Source organism: Chrysemys picta, chromosome 11 (assembly GCF_011386835.1).
Source record: "Chrysemys picta bellii isolate R12L10 chromosome 11, ASM1138683v2, whole genome shotgun sequence".
Classification (NCBI taxonomy): Eukaryota; Metazoa; Chordata; order Testudines; family Emydidae; genus Chrysemys; species Chrysemys picta.
The window spans coordinates 79,163,892-79,178,246 of record NC_088801.1 but is presented as its reverse complement, the minus strand read 5'-3'; positions in this window follow the sequence as shown (position 1 = coordinate 79,178,246).

Sequence of the window (14,355 nt, the reverse complement as noted above, 5' to 3'; positions counted from 1 at the left end):
TCTCGTCCCGTTGCTGCTCTTGAATACTTCCTAACCGTCAGGGTGGTTAAGCACTGGAATTAATCGCCCAGGGAGGTTGTGGAATCTCCATCATCGGGGATGTTTAAGAGCAGGTTAGACAAACACCTGTCAGGGATGGTCTAGATAATATAGTCCTGCCCTGAGTGCAGGGGACTAGACTAGACCTCTTGAAGTCCCTCCAGTCCAATGAGTCTATGACTGTGGGGAGTGTGATCTGGGGGGAGGGGAGACAGGGCCGACCTCTCCCCACTCTGCTAGCTGAACAGCGTTTGGGCACTGACCACGCTGCCCTCCTCAGAAAGGCTGCCAACCCTGAACCATCTAAAATCATGAGTCATCCCCCTGCCCCCCGAAAGCCCCCATGAGATTGGCCCCCCCAAATCACGAGGCTTGTGAGAAAAGCTGACCCCATATTTATAGTCTGTCTCCTGATGTGTCACGAGCCCCTACGCTGCCCCGGTGTCTGAGACGGTTGAGTGAGTACAGCACTGTGGCCCCCGCTGCAGGAGCCCTCACTAGCAGCCTGGGGACCGTGCTGTGCTAGGTGCTGTACGGACACAAGGGAAGCAGCAGTCCCCACCGTGCAGAGCTTAGACTCCAGAGCAGAGCGAAGGGGTGAGTTCGTCAGGTGCGAGCTGGTCCTGGCACTCCCCAGGCTCATCTCCCGGGGGGGCTCCCAGACTGCCACGAGACAGGCGGCTCCGGCCCAGCGGGGATGTAGCAGCTCGAGCAGCCGGCTGCTCTGTCTCCCCCTGCAGGAGGAGGAGGGGCTCACAGCTGAGGGCGGCTGGTGCAGAATCCAGAAGCGAACCCCCACCTGAAGTGTCAGGTGAGGCTGCACAGGGCGAGCTACTCCCGACGTGGATTTAGCCTTGGGGCCGCTCTAGGAGGGCAGCAACCCAGGCTCGGCGGTCGCTGGCCAGGGCCGGCTGTATCTCTGCTGCTGGTCCCCAGGCCAGGAGCCAGGGAGAGAGCCTGCTGCTCCGTTTCTCATTCAGGTAACAGCCTGGCAATGCCCTGGGTGCTAACAAACCCTAAATGCACCCCTCAGCCCTGGGAATAGGGCCCCTGCCAAACGCCCCCCATGGAGAAGAGGGGAGGGGCTGACAATCTGAGCCCACGTCACCCCCCAGCGGGACTTGGGTCTAATCAGCAGGTCGTGGCCCAGCCAGAGCCTCCATGAGCAAAACTGGCTGACGCGCAAGGAGACGTGGCCTTGGTTCCCCCTGGAATGGCTCTGTTACCACGCCGACGGCTGAGGCGGTTTCAATCAGCCCTGGTGACAGGACTGCCTGGATCCCCCCAGCCGGGTCCAGCCAGAGTGGCTCCAGCCCGGAGCAGCGTCGCCTTCTGGAGGAGGTGCGGACGTTCCCAACACAGCTCGAGCAGGAGGTTTGGAAGATGCTGTGTGCCACGACCAGTCAGATTCCTACCAATGCTCTAGCCCCCGTCCATTCCCATTCACCTCGCGCTGCCCGTCCCTTAGCCCAGGGCGACCTGTAGGGCCAGCAGAGGGCTGAGACATAAGGCCCAGATCCTTGGCTGGTACAAACCAGCGTGCCCCCATTGAAGGCGTGGAGTGAACCTGTCTTATGCCAGCTGTGGGAGGATCTGGCCTGTAGCCATGTTGCTAATCAAGGGTGGATGTAGCTCCCACCACACGTGAAAGCATCGAGCGTTGCCGTGCGGTACAGGAGCGTCCACATGCAGCCGCCAGCGTGTCCTGGCTCTGCTCAGCCTGCAGTCGGTAGGAGATGCTGTGACAGACGCTGGGCAAGGAAAGGAAACGCCCTGTTCCCTGCACCTGTCTGACGGAAATAGCCAGCCAGTCTGGCGGGTACCAGAGCGAAGTTGTGCCGGTTGTGCCTGGGTCTTCGTGCACTAACGTTGTTTATACACCAAAAACACAGCGAGACACAAACATGAAGGTTTACGCTGAGCGAGAGGAACACAAGAGCACAGTTACACAGAGAGAGGGTTACGTGCACACAAAGGGAGACAGAGAGGGCCATGCACCAACAGGGGTACACAAAGTGAGAGGGACACAATATACACAGGGTCACAGGGAGTGAGAGGGACACGTACACAATTACAGGGAGAGAGAGGGAGACGCACACACGCAGGGTCACAGGGACAAAGTGGGACACACACACACAGTGTCTCGGACAGAGAGAGACATGCACAGAAAAGGTGACAGGGAGAGAGAGAGAGACACACACACACAGGGTCACGGAGAGAGAGAGACATGCACAGAAAAGGTGACAGGGAGAGAGAGAGAGAGACACACACACACAGGGTCACAGTGAGAAAGAGGGACACGCACAGAAAAGATCACAGGGACAGAGATGGACGCACACACAGGGTCACAGAGAGGGAGATGTACATGTACACACACAAGGTCACAGGGAGGGAGAGGGGGACACACAAAGCGTCACAGGGAGAGAGAGGGACACACACACAAAGCGTCACAGGGAGCGAGAGGGACACACACACAAAGCGTCACAGGGAGCGAGAGGACACACACAAAGCGTCACAGGGAGCGAGAGGACACACACAAAGTGTCACAGGGAGCGAGAGGGGGACACACAAAGCGTCACAGGGAGCGAGAGGGACACACACACAAAGCATCACAGGGTTGCCTTTGGCTTTAGAGTTGTGATCTTTCTCCTCTAGTCTGGGAAGCTCATTTAATTGTTTCCGGTGGGGCCAGAAACCGGTTCAAAGGGCTAGTATGTGTTTTGGCTCGTTGCATTGCCAGGCAGTGGGCATCGGATCCTGCATGTGTAAATCATTGTTAATTTGAACAGCCTGAGGCAGTGGCGGATTTAGAGTTAGTGGAGCCTTGTGCACAGCTTCATTTTTGGGGCCCCCACCTCGGGACCCAGCCAAGAAAAAGAACATTCTCTCTTATTGCCCCCTCCCCCAGTTTTCATTCTTTTTTCTTCCTCCTCCTCCTATATTGGCGCAGGGGGTTGGGGTGCAGGAGGGGGCGCAGGGGTCAGGCTCTGGGAGGAAGTTTGGGTGAGGAGTGCGGGCTCTGGGCTGAGGCAAGGGGTTGGGGTGTGGGAAGGGGTGAGGGGTGCGGACTCTGGGAGGGAATTTGGGTGGGTGCGGGCTCTGGGCTGGGGCAGGGGGTTGGGGTGTGGGAAGAGGTGCGGGGTGCAGGCTCTGGGAGGGAATTTGGGTGCGGGCTCTGGGCTGGGGCAGGGGGTTGGGGTGTGGGAGGGGCCAGGGGGTGTCACTTACCTCGGGCAGTGTGACTCCCAAAGCAAGTGGCACACACACCCCTCTGGCAGCGGCTCCTAGGCAGGGGGACAGGGGGTCTCTGTGCGTCACTGCCCGCCGGTGCCGCCCCCGCAGCTCCCTTTGGCCACAGTTCCTGGCTAATGGGAGCTGTGAAGTCAGCGCTCGGGGTGGGGGCAATGCACGGAGATACCCCTCCCAGGGACCGCAGGGACATGCCGGCCGTTTCCGGGAGCAGCGCGGCAGGGAAGGAGGCAGTGTGGGCAGGGAGTTGCCTTAGCCCAGCTGTGCTGCTGCTGGCACGTTTCTGCGCGCCCCTTGGGGGGAGGGAGCAGTGGGTCTCCATGCGCTGCCTGGGCTGGGGGCAGGGCGCAGAGCCACTTCCCCCCATCAGGGGCACACAGAGACGTGCCAGCAGCCGGCCGCTTCCGGGAGCAGCGTGGGGCCACGGGCATGGAATGCAGGCAGCCTGCCTGAGCCCTGCTGCGCCGCTGGCTGGGACTCGGGGGCAGGCTGTCAGATGAGATTTGTCCTGCATTTTGGGAGGCACCCTGTCATTGGGTGCTTTAAAGCGCCGCCGGAGCTCCGGCATCTGGGCTCAGGTGGGGACTTAAAGGGCCCTGTTCTCCTGCCACTGCGGGGATCCCCAGGCCCTTTGAATCACCGCTGGAGCTCTGGAGCCCCAGGGCCTTTAATTTGCCCCTGAGCCCGGGGGCTCCCAGCCACCTCTGCAGCTGGTAGCTCCGGGGTGATTTAAAGGATGAAAGCTGGAGGCATGTAGGTAAGTATAGCGGTCAGTAGGTTTCCGGTATTCGTTGGTGTTTATGTGACCATCGCTTATTTGCACTGTAGTGTCCAGGAAGTGGATCTCTTGTGTGGACTGGTCCAGGCTGAGGTTGATGGTGGGGTGGAAATTGTTGAAGTTCAGGTGGAATTCTTCAAGGGACTCCTTTCCGTGGGTCCATATGATGAAGATGTCATCAATGTAGCGCAAGTAGAGGAGGGGCACTAGGAGACGAGAAATAGACTTCAAAGAGAAACAGCAGAACTAAAATTCATTTGCAAATTTAACACGATTAATTTGGGCTTGAATAGGGACTGGGAGTGGCTGGCTGATTACAGAAGCAGCTTTTCCTCTCCTGGAATTGACACCTCCTCATCTATTATTGGGAGTGGACTACATCCACCCTGATTGAATTGGCCCTGTCAACACTGGTTCTCCACTTGCGAAGTAACTCCCTGCTCTCCATGTGTCAGTATATAATGCCTGCAGCTGTGACTTTCACTATATGCATCTGAAGAAGTGAGGTTTTTACTCACGAAAGCTTATGCCCAAATAAATCTGTTAGTCTTTAAGGTGCCACCAGACTCCTTGTTGTTTTTGTAGATACAGACTAACACGGCTACCCCCTGATACTTGTCCTCGTATGGTGATTTCCACTCCCCAAACCCCTGATTTAGGAGAGGTGGGTGGACTCGCCCTCCCGCTCCCGGGAGACGCTGTGTGTTGCCAATCCCCCTTGACGAACACATTTTATTGGAGGTCCTCACCACACAGGCAAGTGGTTCCCATCCCAGCTCACATGGCCGCTTTCTCCCCTCGCTTCCTTTCCTGCTGGTGTCTAGCCATAGTTCCTTTCCACCACCCTCCTCTAGCAGAGGGGACCAGCAGGGCACCAGCAGGTGGCTCTCTCCCAGATTGTTACTGAGGGCTAGACCTTGCAAGGACTTGTGACATTTGGATTTTTAACACTCCCAAACATCACAGGGGGTTGAAGGCTGGGGATTTTGGTTAAACCACTAGCTAATGCATGTGATGTCAGGCTTTACATGTACGTGAGCATTTAATCATTGAAATACACAGTTCATTTCAAGGGGTAGCGACCCACATAGGGGTAGGTATCTGCACAATCACCTTCAGTAACCCCACAAGTCAGTCTTTGTCCCCCTCTTGTGGCTGATTCACAGAAGGGGTTGAAGAGTCTGTGGTTGCTAATTGAGGGTACATCTAGACTGGCATAAAGGCATCTCTTTAAAGCAAGTTAGCTGACACATTTTAAAATCCTGCTGTGGACGGGACAAGCTGTATTTTAATGTGTGTTAGCTGGAATTGTTAAAATACCTCTTGTTCGGTTCACAGCACTAGGGTTTGAAAACATGTTGCTAAATTGCTTTAACCAACATGTTTTGAAAATACACCTTTTATCGGAGCCTAGACAAGCCCTAAGGGATTTAATTCTTTATTCAATTGTTTGAGGCTTATGCTTTCGTTACTGAAGGTCCCATCTAACTCACCTGATTGGTCCACGCTGGTTCAAGTTACATATGCCCAATATAGTATTTCCAGTCTCCTGTAACAAAACCATAGTCACGTAGGATTTCCCAGTGCCCACGACACAGCTACTTAGAACTTCACTGTGACATGTGAAAGCCCAGATCCTCCTGCTCCCAAAGCACTAGCCCACACTTTTTATTATTATTTGTATATGATAGTGCCTAGGAGCTCTAGTCACGGACCAAGACCTCATTGTGCTAGGTGCTGTACAAACACAGAACAAAACAGTCCCTGCCCCCAAAGAGCTTAAAGCAGAATCTCCATTAGCTATTAGCAGCATAATGTTTATGACCCAGTTGAGTGGTTCTCACTCCACCCAGTAGAGGGCAGTCCTGCATACACTCTAGACAGGACATTCAAGTAACAACTAATAATTATTCAACCAATTCCCCCCTTCAAACTTTGCAGTGCCTGCACACCTAGAGTTACCTCTACCCTGAGAAAAGTCTTCAGTGTAAAAAATACCTCCCCTCACCCTGCTACTACAAGGGCGGCAAATCAAGGCTTTGCCAAGCTCCCTCAAGAGGACATTCAAAGCCAACAAGTATGACAATTATTTTTGCCCAAATGTTAAAACTTCTGCGAAGAAGTTAAGCGCCTGAAAAGGTGCTTTTGTTAGGATACGCTCCTCACCCCAGCATCACTTGTCATCCACACCCACTCTGGCTTTATATCACCCCAGTTCCAAAGCAAAGGCACTCTCCACAACACACACAGGGCCAGAACGTCTCAATTAGGACAAATCTCCCTTCCCCCAACTCACACACAACAGGTAAGTGTCACCCCTGGGAGTCCCCTGAGCAGTTTGGTTCTCCCTGAACCCCCCAGTGCCTCCTGCAGCAAAAGGACAGGGGCTGGGGCACAGGATATGGGTTGGGAGGGATTTGGGGACAGGGGTGAGGGGGGCAGGTGAGGGACCCTGGGTCAAGGAGTAGGTAGTAGGTGATGTCTGAAGACAGGTGGTAAGGGCTCTTTGGGGGAATGTGAAGGGGGTTTGGAGGGTCCCCTGGGACAGGGGATAGGAGCTCCATGGGGAAAGTGTGGGGGGAGAGTCAGGGCCTCCTGGGACAGTGGGGGGGGATCGGGGATCCCCTGGGGAAGGAGGGAGAGTCAAATATCCCCTGGGACACCAGATGGGGGCTCCCTGGGGAAGGTGAATGGAGGTTTGGGGTGGGAGGGGGGTTCCCGTAGGACTTGGTATGGGGGCTCCCTGGGAAAGATGAATGGTGGTTTGGGGTTCCCTGGGTGGGTTGGGGGTCCCCGGGGCAGGGCATGGGGGCTCCCTAGGGGGGAATTCGGGGGATCTCCAGGGAGGGGCTTCGGAGCTCTCTGGGGAAGACCCGGGATCCTGCGGCACCTCTTGAGCCCCTAGGCCGTGGCAGGGGCAGCGAGCCCTGGCTCCCCGCAGCGTCGTCCCGCTCCCCGCCCGCACTCACCCGCCGCTCGCTCCCTGCCGGTTGTGGCTGCAGCACGTGGGGGCCGCGCTCGGAGCCGCTGCCCCGGTCCCAGCCCCGCCTCGCCCAGGCTGGGAGGGGAGCGCAGCGCAGCGTCCCCCGGCTGCGGCCATCAGCACCGCCAGTCCCGGGGCAGGGCCAGCTGCTGCTGCTGCCCCACACTGCCGCCGGGGGGAGTCTCTGCCCCAGCTCGGGGCCCGGGGCTCCTCTCCCCTGATCGAGAGGATAAATACGTATGGCAACATTGTATGTAAAGTTATAAAGATTCTACTGTATGACTTTACTGAGACATGCTCCAAGTTTAGAAAAGCAGGCACAAACCAGTTCCTCAGAGACAAAAGGCAAACTGATGCCTCAGCCAAGTATCAGCATAATCAAATGGACTATCGCCTGGGTAAGTGTCCATTTTGTGGCAGGAAGAAGGGTGTGATCAAGAAATTTACATCTTGGCAATGGAACAGCTGGAAATTCCCATGCAAACAGGCTGGCTGCCACCAGAACCCCAACTGGAGATGATTCTCAGAGGAGGAAGAGGCATAAAAATGAGGAACAGAGGCCCCAAATCACCCCTCTCCTCCCTTTCTCTCTACCCATGACACCCATGACTAATGGACAAGAAAAGGAATGGAACATTGGATTGGGGGAGGGGTCCAACACTGCAAAAGAACATGTGGTGAGAGACTTTTGTTTTGAATTCACTTTGCTTGTTAAGTTAGGTATTTGTTCGTATTTTATCTTTTATTTATTTGTAACCAATTCTGATTTTTTATGTCTCATTACTTGTAATCACTTAAAATATTTCTTTCTGTAGTTATTAACATTATTTTATCTAAACATGTGTGTGTTTGAAGTGTGTGGGAAGCTCCATTTGAGATACCAAGGTATGTGCATATTGTTTTCTATTAATGAAATGATGGACTTTCTATGAGCTTGTATTGTTCAGGAAGCTACTGGGCAGTACAAGCAGCACATTTCTGAGGACAAATTTAGGACTGGGAATTTTCTGGTGTCACTCTGAAATATAATTCAGGAGTGGCTGGTTAAAAGCACTCCTATAACTCAGCTAGAATAATTTACATGCTAGAGGCTGGGTGTGAGAAGGCCAGAAGTGGTTGTTCTCACAGCAAAGCAGTATAAATGGCATCCCAGGTTGTAGAATTGAGGGGACATCGCTGTCCATCAGTCCAGATTGTACCCTGGGGAATGTCACAGCAATGAATATCGTAGGATGAATGAAGGTAGGAGTTGACATTTGTGATGAATGAGAAATGATAGGGTGAGGATAGTCCTTGAAAGTGAAGACAAGTAGCTTATGTTTGATAGGCAAGGAGGAGCTCGTTGAGGGTGATGGGGCACTTCCTTAAGAGTCTTCTACAGACAATCCCAAAGAAAACTATAGCAGCAAAGGAGGTGGGAGGGGACCATGTTTTGTTTTGTTTTAAACGCAGTTGGGGGGTGAGGGGCTGCTTTTTTCTTGTTACTTTAGGAATATCAAATCATGACTTGCACATGCCCTTGCAGGGCCATAAGAACTGGGGTGTCAGCTCTTGCAGCCACTAATCGATTTACGTGGGTGTTGAATCAAGATCTTTCCTTCCAGCTGTGTCAGGTTGAGTTAAACAGTCTGAATAACAATCACTCCCCCGCTTCGTTAACCAGGTTTCATTTGTATGGCAGCCGATACCTATCTAGGCACTTAGGCGGCCCTTATCACCGTAGTACCCGAGTGTAGAGCCCTGCAAATCTGCCGATATCTGCATACCATGTTTGCGGATTGTGGATTGGATGTGGATACAAATTTTGTATTCATGCAGGGCTCTACCTGAGCACTTCAGTCATCAATAGATTTTATCCTCACAACACCCCTGTGAGGTAGGAAAGTATTATCCTCATTGCACAGATGGGGGAATTGAGAATGGAGAGGCTAAGGGGGGATATTTGCAAAGGCCTGAATCAGTTATGTACCCAACTCCCAGTAACTTTCAATGAGCATTCGGTGCCTAACTGTCCTCTGTGCCTTTGGAAATCTCTCCCAAGTAAGCACAAAGAAAGTATGTGGCTGACCCAAACACACATCTCCTGAGTCGCAGTCCTGTGCCAAGGCCACTAGACAACACTTCCTCCCATTTTTTGATTTCAGGATTTTGATAATCTTGTCACTTTCCCAGTTGTCCAAGTCTTCCGGGCCGGGAGAGACCTAAGATCCCCATCCTGCAAGGATTCACTACATGGACAGAGCAGTGTGACTGTATGGAGACCCAGTAGAGTCATGGGAGCTCTGCACTGCGGTCCACCTGAGCAGAGGTTATTGCAAGATGAGGCCCCAGGCATTGTAAATGCCAGAAGGGAATTCACTAGAAGAAATAGTTTAATGAGGTTATTAATAAATAACTACTTGGTTCAATTCCATTACACGCTCCTGGTATCCTCCTTCTTGGGGAAGAAGACAACCTGGGGAACTATAGACCAGTCAGCCTAATTTCAATACCTGGAAAGATACTCGAACCATCAATATTAAATGGTCAATTTGTAAGCACCTAAATGATCAGGGGGTGGGGGGAGGGATAGCTCAAGAGGTTTGAGCATTGGCCTGCTAAACCCAGGATTCTGAGTTCAATCCTTGAGGGGGCCACTTAAGAATCTGGGGCAAAATCAGTACTTGATCCTGCTAGTGAAGGCAGGGGGCTGCACTCAATGACCTTTCAAGGTCCCTTCCAGTTCTAGGAGATGGGATATCTCCATTAATTTAATTTAATTTAATTTAATTTTTAATCATGGGGTTCTAAGGAATAGCCAGCCTGGATTTTTCAAGAACAAACCATGCCAACCAACCTAATTTCCTTCTTTGACAGGGTTACAAGCCTAGCAGATAGGAAGGAAGCAGTAGATGTGATATATGGTTATTTTAGTAAGGCTTCTGAGACAGTCCCATGTGACATTCTCATAAGCAAACTAGGGAAATGTGGTGTAGATGAAATAATATAACATGGGTGCACAGCTGATTGAAAGACTGAACTCAGAGAGTAGTTCTTAAGGGTTCACTGTGAAACCAGAGCATAGCTAGTGGGATCCCACAGGGGTCACTCCTGGGTCCAGTATTAGTCAATATTTTCATTACTGACTTGGATAATGGAGTGGAAAGCATGCTTATAAAATCTGAGAATGACACCAAGCTGAGAGGGACAGAAGCACTTTGGAGGACAGGATTAGAATTCAAAATGACCCTGACAAATTAAAGAATTAGTCTGACCAGTCAGACCAATCAGCTTAATTTTGTTACCGGGAAAGATAATGGAGCAAATAATCAAAAAATCAATTTGTAAGCACCTAGAAGATAGGTGATAAATAACAGTCAACATGGATTAGTCAAAGAACAAATCATGTTAAACCAACTTAATATCCTTCTTTGACAGGATAACAAGCCTTGTAATATAACTCGACTTTAGCCTAAGGCTTTTGATACCATCTCACATGACCTGCTCATAAACAAACTAGGGAACTATCGCTTAGATGAACCTACTATAAGGTGGGTGCATAACTGGTTGGAAAATCATACTCAAAGAGCCATTATCAACGCTTCACAGTCAAGCTGGAAGGGGATATTAAGTGGGGTCCCACAGGAATCTATCAATATCTTCATAAATGATTTGTATAATGGCATGGAGAATACACTTATAAATCTGCGGATGATACCAACCTGGGAGGGGTTGCAAGCACTTTAGAAGACAGGATTAGAATTCAAAATGATCTTGACAAACTGGTAAAATGGTCTGAAATAAATGCAATGAAATTCAGTAAGGACAAATGCAAAGTACTACACTTAGGAAGGAATAATCAGTTGCACAAATACATAGCGGGAAATAACCGCCTAGGCAGGAGTACTGCAGAAATGGATCTGGCTGTTAGCATGAATCACAAACTAGACATGAGTCACACGGCCCTTCCTGTTTTAATTTCAAACTTACTTCTCCGGGGAAGCTCAGCTCAGACGCAGCATCTAGTTTGTCAATGAAATTCCTGGGCTTTATCCCCATTTATGCTATGACCCCTTCACACTGCTCTGGCAGTATATTGGGGACTTTAAGTGGGAGTAAATTACACCTGCACCCACTTCAAAGCATTGTACCACCACCAAAATGGTGTAAAGGGGGTTTAGTGTAAAGGAAAATTAAACCTCTTTTGGTTTTTTTGCCCTGTTTTGTATGTCATTTGGTCATTAAGACAAAGAGATCGAGGTGGCCAAGATCAGTGTCAGAATGCAATGTATACTTAAAGACACATTTCAGAGTGGTAGCCGTGTTAGTCTGTATCAGCCAAAACAACGAGGAGTCCTTGTGGCACCTTAGAGACTAAATTTATTTGGGCATAAGCTTTTGTGGTCTAAAACCCACTTCATCAGATGCATGGAGTGGAAAATACATTAGGCAAGTATATATACACAGTACATGAAAAGATGGGAGTTGCCTTACCAAGTGGGGGGTCAGTGATAACGAGACAATTCAATTAAAGTGATATGCCAACATTTTTATGGCTGACTTAGAACAACGCTTCCTCAGCTCTCGTCCTCTAACGCCCCTACTCTACTTGCACTACATTGATGACATATTCATGATCTGGACCCATGGAAAAGAAGCCCTTGAGGAATTCCACCAGGATTTCAACAATTTCCACCACACCATCAACCTCAGCCTGGACCAGTCCACACAAGAGATCCCCTTCCTGGACACTACAGTGCAAATAAGCGATGGTCACATAAACACCACCCAATACCGGAAACCTACTGACCGCTATACTTACCTACATGCCTCCAGCTTTCATCCAGACCACATCACACGATCCGTTGTCTACAGCCAAGCTCTAAGATACAACTGCATTTGCGCCAATCCCTCAGACAGAGACAAACACCTACAGAAACTCTATCAAGCATTCTTAAAACTACAACACCTACCTGCTGAAGTGAAGAAACAGATTGACAGAGCCAGAAGGGTACCCAGAAGTCACCTACTACAGGACAGGCCCAACAAAGAAAGTAACAGAACGTCACTAGCCGTCACCTTCAACCCCCAACTAAAACCTCTCCAGCGCATCAACAAGGATCTGCAACCTATCCTGAAGGATGATCCCTCACTCTCACAGACCTTGGGAGACAGTCCAGTCCTCGCTTACAGACAGCTCCCCAACCTGAAGCAAATACTCACCAGCAACTACACACCACACAACAAAAAACACGAACCCAGGAACATATCACTGCAACAAACCCTGTTGCCAACTTTGTCCGCATATCTATTCAAGGGACACCATCATAGGACCTAACCACATCAGCCACACCATCAGGGGCTCGTTCACCTGCACATCTACCAATGTGATATATGCCATCATGTGCCAGCAATGCCCCTCTGCCATGTACATTGGCCAAACCGCAGAGTCTCTACACAAAAGAATAAATGGACACAAATCAGATGTCAAGAATTATAACATTCAAAAACCAGTAGGAAAGCACATCAATCTCCCTGGACACTCAATAACAAACTTAAAAGTGGCAATTCTTCAACAAAAAAACTTCAAAAACAGACTCCAATGAAAAACTGCAGAACTGGAATTAATTTGCAAACTGGACACTATCAAATTAGGCCTGAATAAAGACTGGGAGTGGATGGGTCACTACAAAAACCAATTTCCCCCTACTGTAACTCACACCTTCTTGTCAACTGTTTGAAAAGGGCCACCCTGATTACATTGTCCTCGTTACCACTATAAAAGTGATTTTTCCTCCCTTGGTATCCTAACTGTTGAGAATAGCCCACTTCCACTTTAATTGAATTGTCTTGTTAGCACTGACCCCCCCACTTGGTCAGGCAGCTCCCATCTTTTCATGTACTGTGTATATATACTTGCCTACTGTATTTTCCACTCCATGCATCTGATGAAGTGGGTTTTAGCCCATGAAAGTTTATGCCCAAATAAATTTTTTAGTCTCTAAGGTGCCACAAGTACTCCTCGTTGTTTTTGTTAAAGACCCATGTATACTTAAAGACACAGCAGCTCATTTTTACAAAAGCAAGAAATATGTTTCAAATGCGAGGAGTACAGTTTGTTACACGTATTTAATTGCTGATAGGAAGATGGAACAAGCAAGCTGGATTTCTAGTAACACCATGAAAGCACCAAAGAAATATTCACATTTTAACAGGTAAGTGAGGCACTCGGAGCCCTTTATCCGATAGATTCCTGATGGGAAGTTAGGGTGAACTGAAACACTTCTTCAAAAGCATCGAGAAAAGGCTCAGTGATTTCATCAACTGTGACATGTCTCTGGAGTTCTTCGCTCAGGGAGGTGATACCCATCCCTTCAAGTCCACAAGGAACAATGTGATCAAACCACGTAAGATCTGTGCAGCAGTTCAGCGCCAGCCCATGAGAGGTTATATGCCTTCCACAATGGACACCTGAAAAGCAAAACATACATGTCACCTCATTCAGTGCTATGTACCACACACCACCCCTCCCCCAAAGTCATCTTAAATGTCAGATTCCAAGGCCAGAAGGGACCATCGTGATCATCTAGCCTGACTTGTATAACACAAGCTACAGAACTTCCCCCAAATAACCCCTAGAGCAGATCTTTCAGAAAAACATCCAATCCTGATTTAAAAATCACCAGTGATGGGCAATCCGCTACAGCCCTTGGCAAGTTGTTCCAATGGTTAAATATCCCCTTCACACTAAGACTCCAATCCACCTTACCACATAAGTTGCCCAGCTGATGAGGCATCAATGCTGTAGTGCTTATCAGCAGCGAGGGCGCTGAGACCATAGCTTATCACGTTCACCAATACGGTCTCAATGTTTCCTTGTACTCCCCCACCATCTGTTATCTCATCTTACACGTCAACTGTAAGTTCTTTGGGGGCAGAGACCTGCCTGTCTGCACTGTATTTGTGACTGGGGTTCCCAGGCTCTAATATAATACAAATCTAGCCCAGGGCACTGGGTTCATTGTTATTGCAGAGACATGCAGGCATGGTGTGCAGTCCCTCATGAGGAAGTGAAATTCTTGTAAATATCTGCTTGTTAACCGGACAAATCCTGCCTATTAGCAGGATTGGCTCTGGTAGCGAATGAGGACAAAGGACAGCATGATGTGCATGTTCGCAGTCATACATAGTAGATCCCTGATTTTCCTGCTTTGCACTGCACAACAGGAGAGCTGGGATTCTACACTACTGTACTGTGACCATTGTTTTTAGAGAATCATAGAGCTTTTCAGTAGCAGAAAATTTCCAGGAATTATTAAGGCCCACG